Source organism: Chiloscyllium plagiosum, unplaced genomic scaffold (assembly GCF_037043375.1).
Source record: "Chiloscyllium plagiosum isolate Xiang-an unplaced genomic scaffold, Cpla_swu_hap1 HiC_scaffold_31, whole genome shotgun sequence".
Lineage (NCBI taxonomy): Eukaryota > Metazoa > Chordata > Chondrichthyes > Orectolobiformes > Hemiscylliidae > Chiloscyllium > Chiloscyllium plagiosum.
The window spans coordinates 15,373,789-15,395,280 of NW_028270169.1; positions in this window are offsets into that span (position 1 = coordinate 15,373,789).

Sequence of the window (21,492 nt, forward strand, 5' to 3'; positions counted from 1 at the left end):
GATCAGTAATATACAGCACATCATCTGTCAGGACAACGACAATAACTGGTGCTGCTCCTGCGGTGGCGTGCCTCAGAATGCAGTAGGAATGGGAAGGAATCGGTGCAGGAGGAAGGAATGTGTGAGGCTGAACGTTCCTGTGACCAAACAGATCGAGTTGCATGACATTTATGAAAAAAGGATAAGAGAAAGGAGGGAGTATGTATTCTGCATTCACAAGACAGTAATCTGGTCTGGAACTGTCATGACATGCTAGTAAAAAGGCCACCTCCGATGTGTAAGCCAAATAGTAAAGGTCACATGATTACAGCAAGGCATGAGTCACATTTTGATCCCAGACAGAGGGCTTTAGAGAACCTGGGGTATAACTGAAGAAAATGATGGAAAAATGGCAGTCCTTGTGGCGAAAGGAATAGAGTTAACATTTCTAGTCAATATGAATTATTTGGAACTGAACAGAGGTAGAAATGTGTTGGATTTTATGCTGTTGAAAACTGGGTGAGGGACTTGTAAAAGTCATAGTCCTGTTCTCTCATCAAAAACAGATGGCTGGGGATTGCTTAACCTGAGGGTCACCACAACTCAGGAAAGGGGAAGAGTCCTTCATGGTAACTTAAACTGGTGGAGGAACTGAACCCACACTGTTAGCATCACTTTACTTCACTAAGCAACATCCAGTTAGCTGAGCTAGCCAAAAGTCCTATAGCATATCAACATCGAAGATCAGAGATAGGTTGAAGGGTGAGGGAGATTAAACAAAAGACAGGTCATGAAACAAAGGCAAAAGGAGTGGTAATAGTTTCACTAAAGAAGCAAAGCATTTCTACAGAGTAGGGGTTCATAGAATCTCTATATTATGGATGCAGGCCATTCAGCCCGTCAAGTCTACACTAACCCTCTGAAGATAATCCTAGTACCCTATAAACCTTACATTTCCCATGGTCAATCCACCTAACCTGCACAGTTCCAGACTGTGGGAGTAAACCAGAGCACCTGGAAGAAACCCTGACCGACTCAGGGAGAATATGCAAACTCCACACGGACAGTCACCTGAGGTGAAATCAAACCCAGGTCTCTGGCACTGTGAGGCAACAGTGCTAACCACTGAGCCAACTTGCTACCTATGCTGGCAATCACAGGATAACAATTAGATCTGTCCAAAAGCAGAAACACAAGAATTGAAGGCAGTAAATCACCACTTCAGGAAGGAGTGTTTGGGGCCTTGAGCAATGAGGAGAGAGGAGGGAAAGGCTCAGGGGAAATACCTCCTGAAGTTGCATGGGATGGATCTGCGGCCGGGCAAGAAAGTTGGTGGGAGTGATGGAGGAATGAGTTTGGATGTAGCAAAGGAACAATCTTGGCAGAGGGATCTTGTTTGATGCTGGATGAGGTGAATCTAGAGTCTGATGGGATGGAAAATGAGGACATGGGAACCTTATCGTGGTTCTTGGGAGAGGGTCAGCGGTGATGACAATTGCACAGCAACTAGGTTTGGACATGACAGAGGAAAAAGTGAGGTCTGCAGATGCTGGACATCAGAGCTGAAAATGTGTTTCTGGAAAAGCGCAGCAGGTCAGGCAGCATCCAGGGAACAGGAGAATCGACGTTTCGGGCATAAGCCCTTCTTCAGGCAGAGGGCCCTCCAATCATACCGGCAGAGAGTCCACGATGGAAGGCAAAAAGATGTGTTGGAAAGTAGCAAGATTAGAACAGAAGAAATGGAGATGGAGAAACTGACAGAATGGAGTAGTCTCCTTGTAAGAAGCAAACTGTGAGGAAATGTCATCAAGGTAGCTATGGGAGGTGCTGGGATTGTGATGAGTATTAGTGGACAGCATGTCCCTGGAAACGGAGACAGAGAAGTCAATGAGACCAGAACCATACATATTACTGCAGGAATGACTTCACTAATGCTGTGTACAATTACAGCAAGACTTCCTTCTTCTTATAATCCAACACTCTTGCAATAAAGGCTAACATTTGCCTTAAAGTGGAGTTGGAGAAGATCACTCCAGTAGGAGCAACCTTTTAATCCCGACTACAATTTTCCTGGTTTTTAATCATCCCATTTGCACACAGATTGTTTGCAACATTACTTATTCCTGCATAAATAACAATTTGCCTCAAGCCACTGACAATAAGTCACACACAACAAGTCTGAACAGAAGCAGCACAGATGATGTACAGTATATCACTGAACTGATTAAAGTCTGGTCTCAGATAATGAGTGCCTGAAAACTCTGACATTAGGTTTGTTTTTCAAAGTACAGTTTGTGCAATTCAGCAGAATGAGTAGTGGCTGTCTGGCTGAGCACCACTTTAATTTATGGGATGTCTGAAGTCCCAGCCAAGAAGTTGCAACTTCACTGAAGGACACACCACAAAGACTTCCCTTTTCAGAATAGAATGAATGCATTAAAAAACCATCACTGCACTCTGAATATGTAAAGTGGAGGTCTTGATCATTGTGCTGCCGTACAGGTATATATATCTATCTGTCTCTCAGGAGGACACGTGATTAGTCTTGGCCTTGACAGACTTGCATTTTCTTGGGTTCTTTATTTCTTTGTCAGAAACTCAAGAAACGTGTTGTTTGAAATACAGCTGTCCATCTCTTGCATGCACTGGAAGGACTTGTGGGATTTGACATGGAATACCACATTCCATTTTAATGAACAAAAAGTGTAGATTCAATGATCTCCTTCTTGTAGGGAGACGACAGGATGCAGGATGAGCAGGACTATGCCAAGAGCTCTCTCTGACCCAGGCTTCTTGGAAGTGCAGCTCCCTGCTGGGAGAGCAGGATTCTACCCATTAGCTTAAGCTAGTAATGTTCTCATCAATTTGTGCCTTTTAACTCATGTCAGTACTTGAACACAAAATCTAAACTTCAATGGAGTTACGTAGGAAAGGCTTCAATACCCTTCGGCTGAGAGATTACTTCAGTGAAGAATCTTAGGATCCTTACAGACTAGAAGGAGGCCATTCAACCCTTCAAGTCTACACTGACCCTCTGAAGGGAATCCACCTAGACTCAGCCTCATACCTTATCCCCATAAGCCTGTATTTCCCCTGGCTAAGCTAAATCTTCATATCCCTAGACACTATGAGCAATTTAGCATGGCCAATTCACCTAACCTGCACATCTTTGGACTGTGGGAGGAAACCAGAGCACCCAAAAACCCATGCAGAAATGGGGAGAACGTGCAAACTCCACACAGGCAACCACCCAAGGCCAGGATTGAACCCAGGTCTCTGGCACTGTGAGGCAGCAGTGCTAACCACTGAGTCACCGTTTCACCAAAATCAGGAAGTGGAAAAGGAAGCAAAGAACTAGGCAGCAGCAAAGAGTGTGACGGTGGAGAAGCACAGCTCGTCAGGCAGCATCGAGGAGCAGGGGAATTGATGTTTTAGGCATAAGAGACTTGTGAGCCAATGGGCCTGAGAGATAAATGGGGCTGGGGGGGGGGTAGTTGGGAATTCGATAGGTAGATGAAGATGGGGGTAAAGGTGATAGGTCGGAGAGGAGAGTGGAGCGGATAGATGGGAAGGAAAATGGACAGGTAGGACCGTTCAAGAGAGCAGTGCCGAGTTGGATCTAGGATAAGGTGGGGGGAGGGGAAATGAGGAAACTGGTGAAATCCACATTGATCCTGTATGGCAGAGGCAAACATGCCAGGGCCACACTCTTTATGGATTCAGCATCTGAGCAAATCAAACCTTTCCCACTAAACACAAAGGCTGCAGAAAGAACCAAAGCCTCACATTGAGAGCGATGACTTGGGAAAGTAGGTGGAGATTATTCAGAAAACAAAAATTAAACAGAGGGTCCTCAGCCTGTTCAAAAGTAACTTAAAGATCATATAATGCTCCACAAAGAGACCAGAGCTCTCCTGGAGACCTAGTCAACATTTCAAACTGAGCAATCAACATCAAAAGCAGATTAAAAAAGGAAGTCCACTTGAAAAGTTTGTGTTGGCTTATACAGCTGGATTTATTGCCCAGCGCTAGTTTAAGGAAATATCAGCAGTTGGATAGCATCCTTAGGACATTCCAAAGCTGTCAACTAATTACTCTCTTATAAACACTGCAACCATTTCACAAACTAAAATTTCCCATGAACAGCCATAAGAAAATGACCCTGTGATGATTCTGCTCCTTTAACAAGGTTATTCTGTCCTCGGTTTCTTTTTTCAAGAGGAGTCATAAAGGCAGAGATGCCGAAATGTCTGAATTGGCTACTTTTAATAACGGCTAACAGATGCTGCCAAAGTCAACAATCAGAAAAGTCTTTCAGGTTTTTTTTAAGGGGAATGGCCAGTTCTCCCAGTTCAGGATTTTCTTTAGTTTTGGGTTAGTTTTAGCTGGGGACTCAAAGAAACAGCTCCATGCTGATCCCCTCTCTGTCTCTGAGACATCTCTCTCGTGTCAGAACCTGGGTTTGAATTTACCTTTTTTCCAAGGGGTGTTTTTATGGGATGTTGCAGGATATCAGAACAGCTCTCTGTTAAGTTGTGTTTTCATGTCGGTTGGGTTCTCACATAGTTATGTTCTTCTAGATTCAGTTTTCTTTTAGTCGTGTGTAAATACATTCGGTCGAGTGGTTGGGCCATCTGTATCGCTCCTGGAATATTCACCTTACAGCTGCTTAAAACAACAAGAAAAATTAATTTCTGGGCTATCTTCTTGAAAGGGTATGAGGGGATTTGGCCTTGTCTATAACAAGCCAAACCCCTGTTGTAGGTATTAGCTAAGGGGTAAATATTTGATTTAGCAGGACTTCAGGAGAACTTCCTGTTCTTCTTTGAATTATGCTCAAAGGATCTTTTACATCCACCTGAGAAGGTGGAAGAGGTTCAAACAAACACCTCATCCATAATATGCCCGGAGAGTCTGGGTAATGAACCATCTTCCTCAATTTGGTATGGTGTTTCCAGAATGGAAGTGAATTCCCATGATATGACCAACTGCACATGGACTGCAGTTGTTCAAGAAGGCACCTTCCTCAGGGGAACCAGAGATAGGCAATAAGTACTGGCCCAATAACACCCATGCCCCATGAATGAAGAAAAGAAAATGACTCAGGGACCATAAAGGAATTCGCATTACCCTGTATGTGCTTCAGCCAAAGAAGTTGTGTGACTAGGAGGAGAATTGAATGTCATCAATATCAATGCTGACTGTGGGACTTTACAATATATGAAGTGACTGCCACATTTACCAGTTTAAAAATAGTTACTAGTACATAGAGTACCCTGGAGTAAGTGAGGACTGCAGACTGCAAAGAGAATCGACGTTTCGGGCACAAGCCCTTCTTCAGGAGATTCTCTTTCTCCTTTGACGCTGCCTGACCTGCTGCGCTTTTCCAGCAACACATTTTTAAGCTCTGATCCCCAGCATCTGCAGTCCTCACTTTCTCCTAGTTGATTTTAACCTACTGCGAATTCTCTTGCAAGAATGCCTTCCTTGAAGAAGCTCTCCTCCTCCCTCTACAAGGATCTCAGTGAGTCCCTCTCTCACTGCACCCCCCAGGTCACCTCATCTGCCCTGAAGCTCTTCAGCTACATCCTCAAGCAGCATAGAGTACCCTGCACAATATGATAAAGCTATAGACATATACGTTTTTTCTTCTTTTTATACCAAATTGTCAATGGATCCAAAATTAACTTGATGAGTAACAGGCAATATTTCCTGATGAAGTGATGAAAATGTCTCATGCTGCCAATCATATAGTAAAACCTGTGGAAGATTTCAAGCTGTACTCAGCACCTACTTCATTTGAATGAAGTGTCATCAAACTGCTGGACATTAATTTGAAGCCAACAGAAAAACATTGACAGTCGACAATGATGCCAACACACAAGTACCCTCATGTAATGTCCTCCTTGCAAGCAAAAATATAGGCAGTACAAAAATATAGTGTGAAGACTTTCTGCATGATACAATTTGCATGTACAAGTAGTGTTAGTATATTTTTGAAATTAAAAAAAAGTTAGCTGGACAGCTAGTTTGCAATGCAGTGTGATGCCCAACAGCTTCGGTTCAATCCCCACACTGGCTGAGGTTACCATGAAGGACTGTGCTTCCCAACCTCCTCCCTTTTAGAAATCTTTATATCCATACGTAGTGACTGAAGCAGTTCAGATCTGTACATTAGCATACGGAGAAACAAACAAACATTGGAGTTTGACTCTACCCAACAAACAAACTAAAAGCATTTCTTACTTGTAGAAGACTATGTTTACATATACTTGAATGTGCTAGTCTGCAACACTCGGTTGAGGCCAACTCCTTGCTCTGGAAGACCAACAAGTTTCGGGCAGACAAGAGAGTGCCTTGCACCAAGTTGGTGGTCCTCCGGGAGCAGTTGATGTTTGTCTCAGTGTGCTTCCCGGGGAACAGCCCGTGCAGCACAGAGTCTTGAGTCATGGAGCTGCTCAGGATGAACTTCAAAAATAGCCACTGCATCACTCTCCAGACGTCTTTTGCAAAGACACATTCCAGGAGATGGACAGCATACGGAGACGCAGACAGTCCGGGCGTACATGAAGGATCTCACAGGTAGTGCCCTTCTCATCACCAGCCAAGCTGTGTCTCGGCGCTTGTTGGAAAATTTAGGTGATGAGGCATTTGTCCAAATGACAGTCTGCTTAGGGAACCACCCAACAGGATTCACCCTCTCCTAACTGCTTCCTTGATGGGTTTCTCTTGGCAAATTTCTCCATGAAGGACAAGTGATACGGAACAGTCCAATTACTTGAAGCGTTCTCCAGCAACAATACCAGTCCCATCATTCGCAACACTGAGGACAGGTACAACCTCAGCACACAGTGACACTTGGTGTTTGCGTTCTGAGGGTCTATGCACAGCTATGTACATGGAGTTCCAACAGACATGATCATCTTAGACCTCCAGACGAAGTGGGAGATGGCTCAGGTGACTACAGGTTCTACGAATGGGCCAGACCTGCACCAGGTACCACAGAGAGACAGCCTCATACCTGATGACCAGGTTTTTACCTGCAATGGAGAGGTTCTCCGAGAATAAGGTAAAAACAATGACTGCAGATGCTGGAAACCAGATTCTGGATCAGTGGTGCTGGAAGAGCACAGCAATTCAGACAGCATCCGATGAGCAGCAAAATTGACATTTCGGGCAAAAGGAATAAGAAGGGCTTTTGCCCGAAACGTCGATTTTGCTGCTCGTTGGATGAGGTTCTCTGAGAAGCTCAGTTTCTGCCTCACCTTAGAGAGGCACTCCTCCGAAGTTTTTGTGCATGCCCCTGCTGCACCGAACTGTACTCACAGCTCCTTGAGGTAATGGCATTGAAGGGATAAAGGAATGGTCAACCCAGTTCCCAAAGAACATGGCCTCGCTCTTGCCTCGATTTACCTTGGCTCCCCGGGCCAGTTTGAACTGGTTGCAGATGTTCATGAGTCTGCACACTGACAGCGAATCCAAGCATTGAATAGTGACGTCATCCGTGTAGAGGGAGGCTTTGACCTTCAGGCCTCTCTCAGGCTCACATCCTTCCTGATGGACTCAGCAAAGGGCTCTATACAACACACCCACAAATCAGGAGAGAGTGGGTAGACCTGCCTGCCTCTGGATCTGATCGGGAAGCTTTCTGATTCCCACCCGATGATTGAGACTACACTAACAATGTTGATGTAGAGCAGATGGATCCAATTGCAGATTCCCTCCCCAAAGCCCATTTTGGACAGCATGTCCCATATGTAGATGTGGTACCCCCCAGATTAAACAACCACCAGTCCCTCCCCTCTCTCTCTAACAAAAGAGCAGCCCTATGGTCTAGCAGGATTATGGTGATTTTATACCTTTTTTTTAATTGGTCAGCTGTTTGTATCATGATTTGTATGGCGACAGAGCAGCGGATAATCAAAACAAAAATAATGAAAGCAAATTATAGAAGCAAATTATAAACACCATCTCACTGTTGAAAACACAGTACAACTTGCAGAGCAGGGCCAAACATAGTAAGGAAAGATCTGCAGAATGAGCAAGGGATCCTATGGATTTAAAAGGTCTCCTCATCTTTACAGCATTGTGCGCATGTTGCCAATACTAGCTTTTTAAATGACCATCATTTGGATGTGAGAATTTCCATGTGTTATTTTACCCAATTGTATTTATCTTATATACACTAACATTGCTCCTTTGTAATCATAGTTCATCAGCTTGTGGGTATTTACAACACGTCAGTTCCAGTGTTATGTCTAGACATCGATCCCATACATACTATAATCTTGCATTCCGCTTGTGAAACGAGGAGTAAAGTGCATTCGATGTTTGCCTTGAAACTTTTGTTTCTTCCTCCCCACTCCTCACTTCTCATTTTCTCCTGAAGGCTCACACAACTCTTGTGTGTAATTCAGCAAGAGATAGACAATTCTTCAGCCAACCAGCTATGAGCTAAGGTAATGAGTGTAATTGGCCAATTTGATCACACACTGTATTATGACTGAATCCAATCCTCAAGTGAATATTATCCACTAACCTTCTGGATATTTCCTTTCCCCAAACAAGATCCACTGCAATAATTGTATCTCCTTAACTAGTGTCATATGTGATTAAATATTCTACTCGTGTCCATGTTTTGTATTGTAATCTATTGCGGTAACACTTGTGGAACAGACCTTTCCAAGATTTGCTGGATAACTTCAATTCTGCCCAGCAACAGGGGAAGGGTCTATTGCAAAGTTTTCGATAGATCATTCAGGACAGTTTGGGGGTAGGGTTGCTGGAAAAGTTTAAAGATTACAGACAGAGGCAGATAGGGAGTCGGGTCCATGTTCGGAGGGCTGGGTTGGCAACTGAACTCCATGGGTTTATTTAGTGAGGACTCAGGGAGGTCCTGAGACCTATGGGAGCTCAGAAAAGGCCACGTACCACTAATATCTCGGTACAGCTGAGAGAGAGATTGAAAGGCCCACAAGCAGTGTTTGTGGTATGCAACTCAGCACGATTAGAACTCAGAAAGATCCAGGAATAGTACTGATTTAGTGATGTTTACACAATGTGTACCTCTGAAGGAGGAGTATCGATCTAGGAAAGGAGAGTAATAAACCAGAACTGGAGTAGTTGTTGAGGTGGTCAATGATGGAGGGTCTCTGCAGAGGAGGTTTGAAGACCAGACTGACAGAGAAGAATTTGATCCTTTGTGAAGTTTAATGAGATCTGATCAGGGGTTGGTGACGATTCCCAACGGCAGATTCGCCGTTGATGATTAGCTACTGCCAGTTCTCCACCAGTATTTCTCCACTGGGGTCGTTTGGCCTCTGGAGACCATTCGCCACCGGAAATATATATATGTACTGATTGTTTTCCCTCCCGCCTGTTCTTTCATACTTCTCAGTCCCCTTTATTTATACAACTACATATTGATAAAAAAAAAGGTAAAATAAATATCATTTTATTGGTTTATATATAAAAATGAGTTACAAACTCTAAAATCTCACATTAATATTAAACAATGAATTTTTTTTAGTTCATTTGATAGTTATGCACTTATATACTTTGAATGCAATTGGAATCACCAAATGCTGAAGATCAGTAGGGTTTGGTGGCGCTAAACTAATATCATTCCTTTTTCGTCGAATTATTTTTTTCATGCTGCTTGTCGTCGGTAAAGATGCTCGGACGGACTGAGGTTCGTTAATAAGAACACTCGGTACTTCCTGCGATTCTTCTGCACGACATTTTAAACTTGTTTTCACTTTCACAACTTGGACACTTGCTGTGGAAGGGGAATGTGTGTGTTCGTTTATTGTTTTATCACAGTGCCACTCTTGGTGTGGATCCGTCCATTACATCGGCCCCTTTGTTCACATCGCCAAAACTTAATACTTGAATCACTCTTGGATAGTTTATCAAAAACATATATAAAACCATCGTGGTAAAACCTCTTATTTCCACGTTTACTAATAATTTCTGTTTCCATTTTGAAGACTTGAGGGCAAATGGAAAAAAAAAATACAAACTTAAAAAAAAACTCTCCTGTAACAAAAATAAGTTGTTACTGAAACAATGCAAACACTACCTTAACCAATGTAATGAGAATTTTATATAGTCAGGCTAATCAGCGGTGGCGAATCTGCTTATTTGAGGAATCGTCTTCAGTGGCCAGTGAGCGGTGGCTAAGGGTCTCGGCGCTCAAAGGGCAGTGGTTAATCGGTAGCAATGAATCTGATGTGGCGAATGGTCCCATCCCGTCTGGGGAGGCCAGCTGAGAGATCGATCTGTTTTGATGTATTTTCTTTTTAATGTATTCTGTCCGGTATTTAGTTAGAGTTTATTCCCTATTTGTACCACATGTCAGTGTTGGGTGTTAGAATATGTTGTGCAAGTGTGGGTTTCCTCTGGATGCTCCAGTTCGCTTCCACTGTCCAAAGATGTGCAGTTTAGGTGGATTGGCCATGCAAAATTGCCTATAGTGTCCAGGAGATGTGCAGGCTAGGTGGATTAGCCTTGGGAAATGCAGGGTTACAGGAATTGGGTAGGGGTTTGGATCTGGGTGAGATGCTTTTTGGAGGGTCAGTGTCAACTCAGTAGGCTGAATGCCGCATTGTAGGGATTCTATGATTCTATGAAGTACTACAGATTGTATTATTGTTCAAACATTGTATAGAAAAGTTTATTGTTGTTCAAAGTTTTATACTTTGTCAACTTTGGAGAAGGTTTAATGGTCTCTGGCCAGAGTGTAATTTCAATTTGATGGTCTTGTCCAAGATCACAAACACCTAGTTGAGATGCAGCATTGATTAGTGTTTTAGATCTAAGTCCATCCAGACATAGATAGCTCACAGAGTTCAGTAGGTGACTAGTACAAAATGGAAACTGTTTACCAGTGGTTGGTGGGCATTAACGATATGCTTTGAAGCAGAATGACAAACGTCCACAATAAGACTGCTGTCATCACCTGTGTTAGACTACAGGGATCAGACACGCACAGCACGACCATCTAACCATATGTGGGTAAAGGCCAGGTACCTCCAAAAGCCAGTATTTTCTCTCCAGATAATCCCACATACAGTCTGGAGACTTGGAGAAATAGTAATAAAGCCACTGAACTAGTAACGTAAAGACCAAGATTAATGCCTTGAGCTCATGGGTTGAAATCCTATGATAGCAACTCATGGAATTTAAATTCAGTTGGTAAACTTGATTAGATTAGATTCCCTACTGTGTGGAAACAGGCCCTTCGGCCCAACAAGTCAACACTAATCCTCCGAAGAGCAACCCACCCAGACCCGTTTCCCTCTGACTAATGCACCTAACAGTATGGACAATTTAGCATGGCCAATTCACCTAACCTGCACATCTTTAGACTGTGGGAGGAAACTGGAGCACCCAGAGGAAACCCACGCAGACACGGGGTGAATGTGCAAACTCCACACAGACAGTTGCCCGAGGCTGTGAGGCAGCAGTGCTAACCACTGAGCCACCGTGCCGCCCCTTGGAACTTGGAATTCAAAGCTAGTTGATTGTTATAAAACATATCTGGCTCACCAATGTCCATTAGAGAAGGAAGTCTGCTGTCATTACCTGGTTTGGGCTCCACATGACTTCAGACTCACAGCAATATGATTGACTCTTGTTGGTCTCTGAAATGTCCCAGCGAGGGTCTCAGGTCAAGGGCCAATTGGGATAGGCTGTGCATGTTGGTCTTGCCAGTGTTGATAGCATCCCATGAAAGAATAATGAGAAAAAAGGTCGGATGCTGTCTTTGCCTTTGAGTCATAACTGAGACAAAGACTTGAGGGACTTTATAATTAAGTAAAGAAAACTTGTTCAGACAAAGGCTACATTTTGGTGTTCCAGTGATGAGCTAAGCCTAGAAGGCAAATTGTACATAATCCTCTCCTTTGGTGCTTGTGATCTTTTAGCATTTTTTAGTAGATTGCTGCTGCAAAGTAACTTGTCAGATTAATTATTTATGTTCAGCTCTGAGAAAATGCCATTGGATTGGAATACTTCAGAGGATGTAATTTAAAAACAAATTGGAAGGATGTGGCAATTTGCAGAACTTTTACAAATGTCCAGATTTCAGTTTCCAAGAAAAGCATTTGTCTTGACCCAAATTGTCTACTCCTCCAGCCAATGAAAGTGACCATCTCTGGAAGTTTCTTCTTTAAAGTTTGTAAAGCTGTCTAGAAAATGGACCCCATTGAGCAAGATTTCTTCTGTGTTTTGCAAATAACAAAATCATGAACCAGTCCCTCATAGAAAAGGGTTTTTGATTCTGTGGTACAACTGCAGGGAGGAAATCAGCCCACACCGGTTTCATCTGCAAGCAGATGTAATATTCAACACTGATCTTTTTTGGATCCTATTACCCAGTGACAGTGATTATCCAAAGTTGGACAGATGGATGTGTGCTCACAGTGCAGTACAAGATAAATGTGAGCCGAATAACTTACTGACTGTAAGCAGCTTCAGCTGTTGGCCAAGCCCGGTTTATCCACTGAGGTGATGAATTTGAAGGTCATTCAATGCTGGGCATCAGCTACAGGCTCTCCTGCTCAGATACCCAGGGACTTCTTTCTCCTTGAGGGTCCTACCATTTCTATCCACTGTCTGTGCTTGACCCTGCCAGGTTGAGTTGAGTGGAGCTGACCCTTTTCTGTTTCTGGCTCTGTTTAGGGCTATTGATGATTCCAACTTACTCAGGTGGAGTGCTGCAGTGAGATATGGGGACGTGTCAATATAATTTGTGATTATGAACCGTAATATAAACCACGCAGAAGGCTAGAAATAATTAAATCTATTACTAAACCCTCTGAGTCAGTTCTACTCTTGGAAGAACGCAATTTGCCAATGGCTTGGATTCAAATTGCAGTAGGACAGAGAGGTTAAGTTACTGAAGCACATTGGCCAGAGATCAGTAACACATTGAGAATTACTAGGCAGGAGTTAGAACTTCTCTTAGACCATTGTCCCAATTTCCATTTATACTATCTGCCAAGGATATAATTCTTACTTGTCAATGTGTACCACTCTGCTCCATTTATAATCCCACAGGGAAAGTCAAACTGCACTGATGCCCTGTAAACATGTTAGACAAACAAGAGGCTGGAAAAATACAGCAAGCAAGGCAGCATCAGGAGGTGGAGAAGTCGATGTTTCAGGTGTAACCCTTCTTCAGGACTGGAGCTGGGTGTAAGGGGAGCTGCAGGTAAAAGGGGTAGTGTGGGCAGGGTGGTGAGGTGGAGATAAATGAAGTCAGAGGGTACAACCTGGTTGGTCAATAGGAGGAATGAATCCGGGTGGTGGCTGAGAGGAATGGAAGTGAGGGGGAAGGGGCTGGGAAGGGAGTCAGGGGATGGGAAAGTGGAAAACTCAATGTTGAGTCCTCCGGGCTGTAGGCTGCCCAAGCGGAAGATGAAGACCTCCAATTTGTGGTCTGATTCACTGTGTGTGGCAATGGAGGAGGCCAAGGATGGTCATGTCAGAAAGGGAGTAGGAATGGGAATTAAAATAGATGGTGACTGGGAGGTCCGGTCGGCACCTGCGGGCCCAGCTTAGATGCTCGTTGAAACGTTCCCTGAGTTTACGTTTGGTCTCACCGATGTAGAGACGACCACATCGGGAGCACCGGATACTGTAAATGGGAATGGAGGAGAGGGAGATGAATCTCTGTCTCACCTGGAAGGAGTGTTTGTGGCCCCGGATGGAGGTGGGGGGGTAGTGTACTGGCAGGTTTTGCATCTTTTCCGGTTGCAGGGAAGGAACCTGGGGGTTCGGGGAATTTGGTGGGGAGAGTAGCTCAAACCAAAGACTGTTGAAGGGAACGGTCCTTGTGGAAGGCAGAGAGGGGTGGGGAGGGAACAAAGTTCTTGGTGGTGGGGTCTAGTTGGAATCATCCTTAAGCACTTCCGCCGGTTCCAACTAGACCCCACCACCAAGAACAGCTTCTCCTCCCCACCCCTCTCTGTGTTCTAAAAGGACCGTTCCCTTCACAATCCTTGGATTGTGCCACTCTCCCCAACAACTCCACTCCCCTGAACCCCCAGGTATCTTCCCCTGCAACTGGAAAAGATGAAAAATCTGCCAGCAACCCCACTTCACCAACCCCCTCACCTCCACCCAGTGTCCCAAACATTCCTTCCAGGTGAGACAGAGGTTCATCTTCCTCTCCTCCATCCCAGTTTACTGTATCCGGTGCTCCTGATGTGGTCATCTCTACATCGGTGAGACCAAACGTAAACTCTGGGAACTTTTCACGGATCTCCCAGTCACCGCCCAATTTTGAATAACTTCCTTTACCATCCGCAGACTCCCTTTCCATCCCCTCCCCCTCCCTTCCATTCCTCTCAGCCATCTACCGGATTCATCCCTCCCATCGACCAACCAGGTTGTACCCTCTGCCTATTTCCAACTATCCCCACTTCACCACCCTGCCCCCCATCCCCTTTATCTGCAGCTCCCCTCACACCCATCCCGAGTCCTGAAGAAGGGTTACACCCGAAACGTTGACTTCTCCACCTCCTGATGCTGCCTGGCTTGTTGTGTTCTTCCAGCCACCTGCCTGTCTACCTTGGATTTCAGCATCTGTAGTTTTTTTTGTCTGTAAACATGTTAGCATGTGCAGTAGAGTGAATTATTGATATGTGTCTCAGAATATCATGTGGCGCCATACTGTAGGTTTCATTTGGAAATATAATGAATAACTAGTTTAAAACATGCAAATCAATTTTGTGATGGTTTATATTTGACTTGAATAACAGACATCTCAAATTACTCAAACATCATTGAATCCTGAATGATACAGCATAAGAAGAGACTCATTGTGTTGACTTTAAAGATCTCAGTCACAGAATTATAGTGTCCCTACAATGTGGAAACAGGCCCTTCAGTCCAACAAGTCCACATCGACCCCCTGAAGAGTAACCCACCCAGACTTATTCCCCCATCCTATTAGTCTACATTTACCCCTGACTAATGCACACATCCTTGAACACTATGGGCAATTTAACAGGGCCAATTCATCTAACCTGCACATCTAGCCAATTAGTACCATTCCCCAGATATTACCTGGTTCTCCCTCAGTTTTATTCCCTTCCAGCATTCATTTAATTTCCTTTTGGTCATTATTAATATGGAACCTGTTTATAAAACCCTTTCAGGCATTTCATTTCATGTCATAACAATGCACTGTATAAAGCCAAAGTTAAAAAAAACCTTCTCATCTTACCTTTGGTTCTTTTGCTGTAAATTACCCTAACTGTGTGTCATCTGGTTACCAACCCTTTGTTTCTGGAAACCCTTTTCCTTTTGTCCACTCTATCAAAACCCTTCATGATTTGAATGCCTCAATTAAATTTCCCCTTAACCTTCTCGACCCTTCTCAATTTTGCAGTAAGCCCAGTTTCTAAGAGTTAAAGTTGACACGTTGATTGATGGAATCTTTTCGATGTTGTTTGAAGTTCTTCACCCCCCTAGGGGTGATTTGATTTTCTTCTTCCTTGCAAGCTTTCATTCATGGGCTGTGTTCCAGTGAATCCAGAGCCTGAGGCAGGTGGAATTTTTGTGGATTCTATGTATCCTACACTTGCTGATGTAAGTCAACCTGAGGTTCTTCACAATGGCACTGGTAAAATACCCATCATTATTAAGCATGGCTTTAGCTGAACTACTGCCCTTTCATAGAGAGCAACCCCATTTACAAGTTAACACTGAGAGTCGGATGGTCCACAAATGCTTCTTTGAGACTGAAGTATGAACAAAATAGGATCAAAGATGATCTCTTAAAGTATCTTCTCAGTATTATCATGAACATTAAGGTTTTCAGAGAATTCCTCTATCTCATCAAAAACAAATCTTCAAAACTGAAGACAGCCACCAAACGCAAGTTCCAATCTTTCTTGTTCCATGATATGTTGACTTTGACAGGCATCAATCAACAAAGCAGAACCTCAAAGGTTTTGAAAGTCCACAAGTTTGATGAAATAAACCCGAAAACAAAATGAGAGAGAAAGTAAGCTCAACACCTGATAATAAGCATTAAGAAAGCCATATTTAGTATTGTGGAGAAGTTGTTTCCCCTTGTAGCACAATCTAGGGCCAGGTGGCATAACTTCAATGTAAAGAGTCACCCATTTAATACAAGATTGAGGAGGACTTCTTGTCTCACAGAGCGTAGTCATTCCATGGAATTCTTTATTACAGAGGGTCGTTGAGGCTGGGTCATCAAATATATTCAAATCTGAGGTAGACAGTTTTTTTAATCAATAAGGGAGTCAAGGGTAAGGAGGAGAAGGCAGGAAAATGGAGCCGAGGATGATCAGATTAGCTGTGATCTCGTTGAATGGCAAAGCAGACTCAATGGGCCAAATGGCCTTTTTTTTTGCTTCTATATCTTAATTTCTTATGGTACAACAATTTAATTACTGGAGCACTTAGCCTTATAACAACAAAAATCATTCTTGGGGATATTACGGCCTCTACCACCCAGGACAAGGGTAGCAGATAAATTGGTACATAACCACATGCAAGTTCTCCTTCAAGCCACACACCATTCAGACTTGGAAATACATTGCTATTCTGTCAGTGTCACTGGGTCAATTATCCTGGACTCCCTTTCTGTCAGCATTGTAGGTGTACCTCCCCTCTTAGTCCTACATGGTTCACAAATGCAGTTCACCACCTCCCTTTCATGGACAGATGGGTATGAACAATAATTCTGCCAGAAATGTAAAATCTTATGAACAAATAATTTTTTAAAAAATGCCCCAAGAAATAACATGGTCATCTCTCTTTGTACCTATCAGTAATGCAGCCATAGGCCCAGAGGATCATACAATTATACTCTAGATAACTGGTGGTGATTTAACCTAAGAGAGGTTGAGAAGGATATCCCTTCATGGTAGCCTCAGCCTGTGTAGAATTAAACTCACATAATTCTGGTCTCCCTGCTATAGGAAGAGGTTGAGAACAGATTTACAAGGATGTTGCCAGGAGTTGGAGGGTTTGAGCTATAGGGAGAGGCTGAATAGGCAAGGGCTATTTTGCCAGGAGCATCAGAGGCTGAGGGGTGACCTTACAAAGATTTACAAAATCGTGAGGAGCACGGATAGGGCGAATAGACAATGACTTTTCCCTGAGGTGGGGGAGTCCAAAACAAGATTGCGTAGGTTTAAGCTCAGAGGGGTAAGATTTAAAAGGAACCTAAGGGGCATTTTTTTTCACATAGAGGGCAGTGCATGTATAGAATAAGCTGCCAGAGGAAGTGGTGGATGTTGATACATTTACAACATTTAAAAGGCATCTGGATGGGTGTATGAATAGGAAAGGTTTAGAGGGATATGGGTCAGATGCTGGCAAATGGAACTCAATTCATTTAGGATATCTGGTCGGCATGGACAAGTTGGTCCGAAGGGTCTGTTTCCGTGTTGTACAGCCCCATGACTCTATGTTGATGCTGCCCTGCAAATGCAAACCAGCTGTTCAGCTAACTGAGCTAACTGGCCCGCACTGCATCACTATAGCCTTCAGTCCTCCTATCAACCAGATTCTTTTTGAGGGGTTTGGTCAACATACTTTAATAACTATTGTTATTTCTGAGTTTGTTCCACTTATTCTGTCTGTGCAGCGAGAAATTATTCTCTACTCCGTTGGACTAACATTCCTAACTCTGACTTACACTAACATCTGTACTACTGCTCATCATTTTAAAAATTAGATTGTTTCCTGTTCTTCAGTGAAAACATGTTTGTGCCTGTGAATGCCATCCTGTAATTTAAGATCTAAAGAGTAGGAAATATCCATGTTTCTGCCATCTGCACCTTTTACCTCAGCGGTGAGTATGAAGGATGTCATTTTTTCCCCTTTTCTTGATGATACAGTCCATTTTATTTAAATATCAGCTCTGCTGTGAATTAACAAAAGATTGGGACAGGGATGGAGGGAGGTGGGTGGAGTGATGCAGATACAACACCATTCAGCAGTTCATGTCAGTTATTACTCTGCACTCTGACCTGGCTTCCTGTTGTCATATGGGGAGTTGGTTACCACTGCTGTGTGATGATAAGTTGCAGAAAGTACAAGGGACTTCTTCTGGAGCTAATCCATCATGGCTTGGACTTCAACCTGCCATTGGACATGAATCTCTATGAATGGGTCAAGGAAATTCCAATTCAGGTTGAATCTGTTTTTATTATATCTGTTGAAATGAAAGCCAAGGCAATATGGTTATAACTGAATGGGCTGTTATGTTGTTGAGGTGCAGCGATGTACTGACCATGTTTCAAAACACCAGGAGGACTCACAAAGGCAAATGATTGGAAAAGTTGGCATCACTGTGATTGCAGTGCGATTAAAACACAAATTTAGTTTTATGGAAATTTTGTGATGATTTCTTCAGCTGCCCAGTGCCCTCAGTTTATTCTTTCACATTGATTCATTTGAACCACTTTATTTTGATTGCTTTAAGCTTAGCTTTGTCACTCTAAATTGTGCTTCAATACTCAACTCGACCTTTTTCGTTTGCTTTCCTATTGCTCTCTCTTATTGTGCGGATAACATCGAAGGGAATTAGTGTGTTTAGGAGAGATTGATTCTGTAATGAGAAAAATGTCAGGTGATTCACATTTGAAAACCATTTACTTCTTTCCCTCACCAAATGTCTGATTGTGCAGTTATATATAAAACTTGTCTATCAAATACTCCTGGACCTGCAGACAATTCTTCTCATGAAAGAGGGCCCAATCAGTCAGGTTCAGTATGCAAGTGATCTTTTGTCAAGAACTATTAATGCTTGTTGAGGGTGGTAACTGGGGCTGAGGCAATAGAGCGAATGGAATGGGGGTGGGGGGTAGGGGAGGAGGGGGGCGCGGTGTCAAATATAGTTTACTCTCAACCTTGGAGGAGAAAGTGTGGACTGCAGATGCTGGAGATCAGAGCTGAAAATGTGTTAACACATTTTCTACTCTCAACCTTGCTCCATTTGTCCTCACGGCCATGTCAAGTGGGGCAGAGAAGATCAGACGACTTGCCTTTGATGTCCCCTGCACCACCTGATGGTTGGTTATCCAGGAACATCAGCTGTGGTATGAAAATTGGCTGTTTGCCCAACATTTTGGTAGCAGGGACACTAAGGCCCAGGGAGTTCAATGGCAGAAAATAATTTACCAATTTAAGAGAGCAATACATCAACAATAGGAAGAATAAAAATATTTCAATAACCTTTATATAACAGATGAGCAATCATAACCTGTAAAACATCAGGAGTTCCAGGGTGTTGCAGGAAGCTTTGCTCTTTAAAAGGCAGACATTAAACAGCAGTTTGCATATATGTTTCTCCTTTATCAAAGTTAATTCTCAAGGGATTAGGAGAGAGAATCAAAAGCATAATTGAAAAGGTATGTTTCAGAAAGGATTGCAATCCTGGAGCGAGCCAGAAGGGTTTTGGAGCTTGAACTGAGAACTGCACTGGAAATGCTGCCGGAAAAAGACAGGTACAGAAAACCAGTGTCTGAATTCTGAAACATTTCAAAGTTATTTCTTTGCCACACGACTTGCTGACAGTGCATTTGTATTTGACCAGCGTGCACACTGTAGTATCATGGGTAATAAAGATTCACATGATTCTCTTCTTGATGATCAATAGCAAAACTATTGCTGAACCTGCACCACCAACATCTGCAGGTTGTCACTGACCAATAAACTTCAAGGGATTAGCAACATTAATTCACAACTAGGTCAGAGGTTGGCTGTACTACAGAGAATAGTTAACCCCTTGACTTCCCAAAGATGTTTCAACTTGAACAAGTCCAAGCCCTCTAATTGCCTGAATGAGTGCAGCTCTACAAACACTCGAGAAGCTCAATACCACCAAGGACAAAGTGGCCTGCTTGATTGGCATTCCATCTATTACCTTAAGTATTTGTATCCCCTATTACCCGTGCTCAGTGGCAATTGTAGGTAGAGCCAAACCCAAAATGTGCTGTTCCATCCTGCCAAGGCACATTCGACAGTACCTTCGAAATCCACAACCTCTATCACCTTGAAGCATAATGCTGGTGCACTGGACCAGCACGTCAACCACATTTCTAATTTTGAAATGCTTTGCAATTCCTTCCTCCATCATTGGGTCCAATCCTGAACCCCCCTCCCTCACTGCACTGTGGGTGCCCCAAAACCACACTAACTGTAGCGGTTCAAGCTCAAACCTCACCATCACTTTCTCCCCTGGCAACTAGAAAGGGGCAATAAACACTGGCCTTGCCTGTGATGCTCAATTCCCATCAATGAGTTAAAAAAAAATTTGATGAAAAGAATCAGATGTCAATCAATACTTAATACTTAAGTAGACTAAATATGTCTCGTGCAGGAAAACTGAACTTTTCATGTAATTTTACTGATGGCATATAATTTGTAGCCAATGTTTGATATTCTCCTTTAAACAGGGGATTGTTGGTTCAGTATGTAGGTCAGAGAGAAGGATTATTGTCCATGTGATGTGAACAGAATTTGACATTCAAATTTAATTCTAAAGGCTGTACATTGCAACCTTCTGTTATTCTTTCCAGCATTGCTCTCCCTTGATGCCTAAAATTAACCCTTTCAGTAAGAAGCACAGCCTATAAATGACAGATCCACTTTATCATTGCTACACTTCTGCTTTGCACTGAGTTTCCAAATGTTGCTGTGAAATCCAGATTGCATGCGTATTGTTTTTAAAAAAGATATTTTCACTGCCTTCACAGTTTCAGGCTCTGTTCATTAAACAAGGAAGCGGTTTGCTTTACGAGCATGGGTTGCTTTTTTATTGCAAAGGGATGGGAGTGTTAGTCTAAGGAAGCCTTAAGCACCTGGCATACTATATACAATCTTTCTTTAGTGAAGAAAGGGTATTTTTATCTGAGAGGGGCTGCAACAAAGGTTCATTATTATAGCTTCATGGAATGAGTAGAATAGGACTATAGTCTCTGAAGTTCAGAAGAATGAGAAGTGATTTCATTGAAATGTATACAATTCTTAGAATGCAATTGACACACTGAGCAGATGTCTCTACAGACAGGAGAGTCTAGAACAAGGTTCTCAGTTAATCAGATCAACAATTCATAGTTATCTTCAGAGAAATGTATTCATTCAGAAGAAAATTAATCTTCTATTGTCTAATCCAGAAGAATTAGGATGGTTAATTGTTAAATATATTTGAGGTTGAGATCAATAAATTTTTGAACACTCAAGGATTCAAAGATGATGGGAAAATTATTTCTTGGAGAATATTTTCCTGGCTAACCACCTTCTTTCTGCTGTTGGGTTTGTAACAGCTGTTCCTTCCATTCTGTCTCTCAGTCATGGGTGATGCTGAAACTCAGTATTTTTCAGAATCATAAAATTTTTCATTTCCCATCATTTTCTTTTACTTGCGCAACCTAAAAATAACATTGCTGACATTCAATCACTAAACCTTGAATAAGCTCATCCCTTCTTTCTATTTATTAATATCATTCTTGAGGCTGCTGT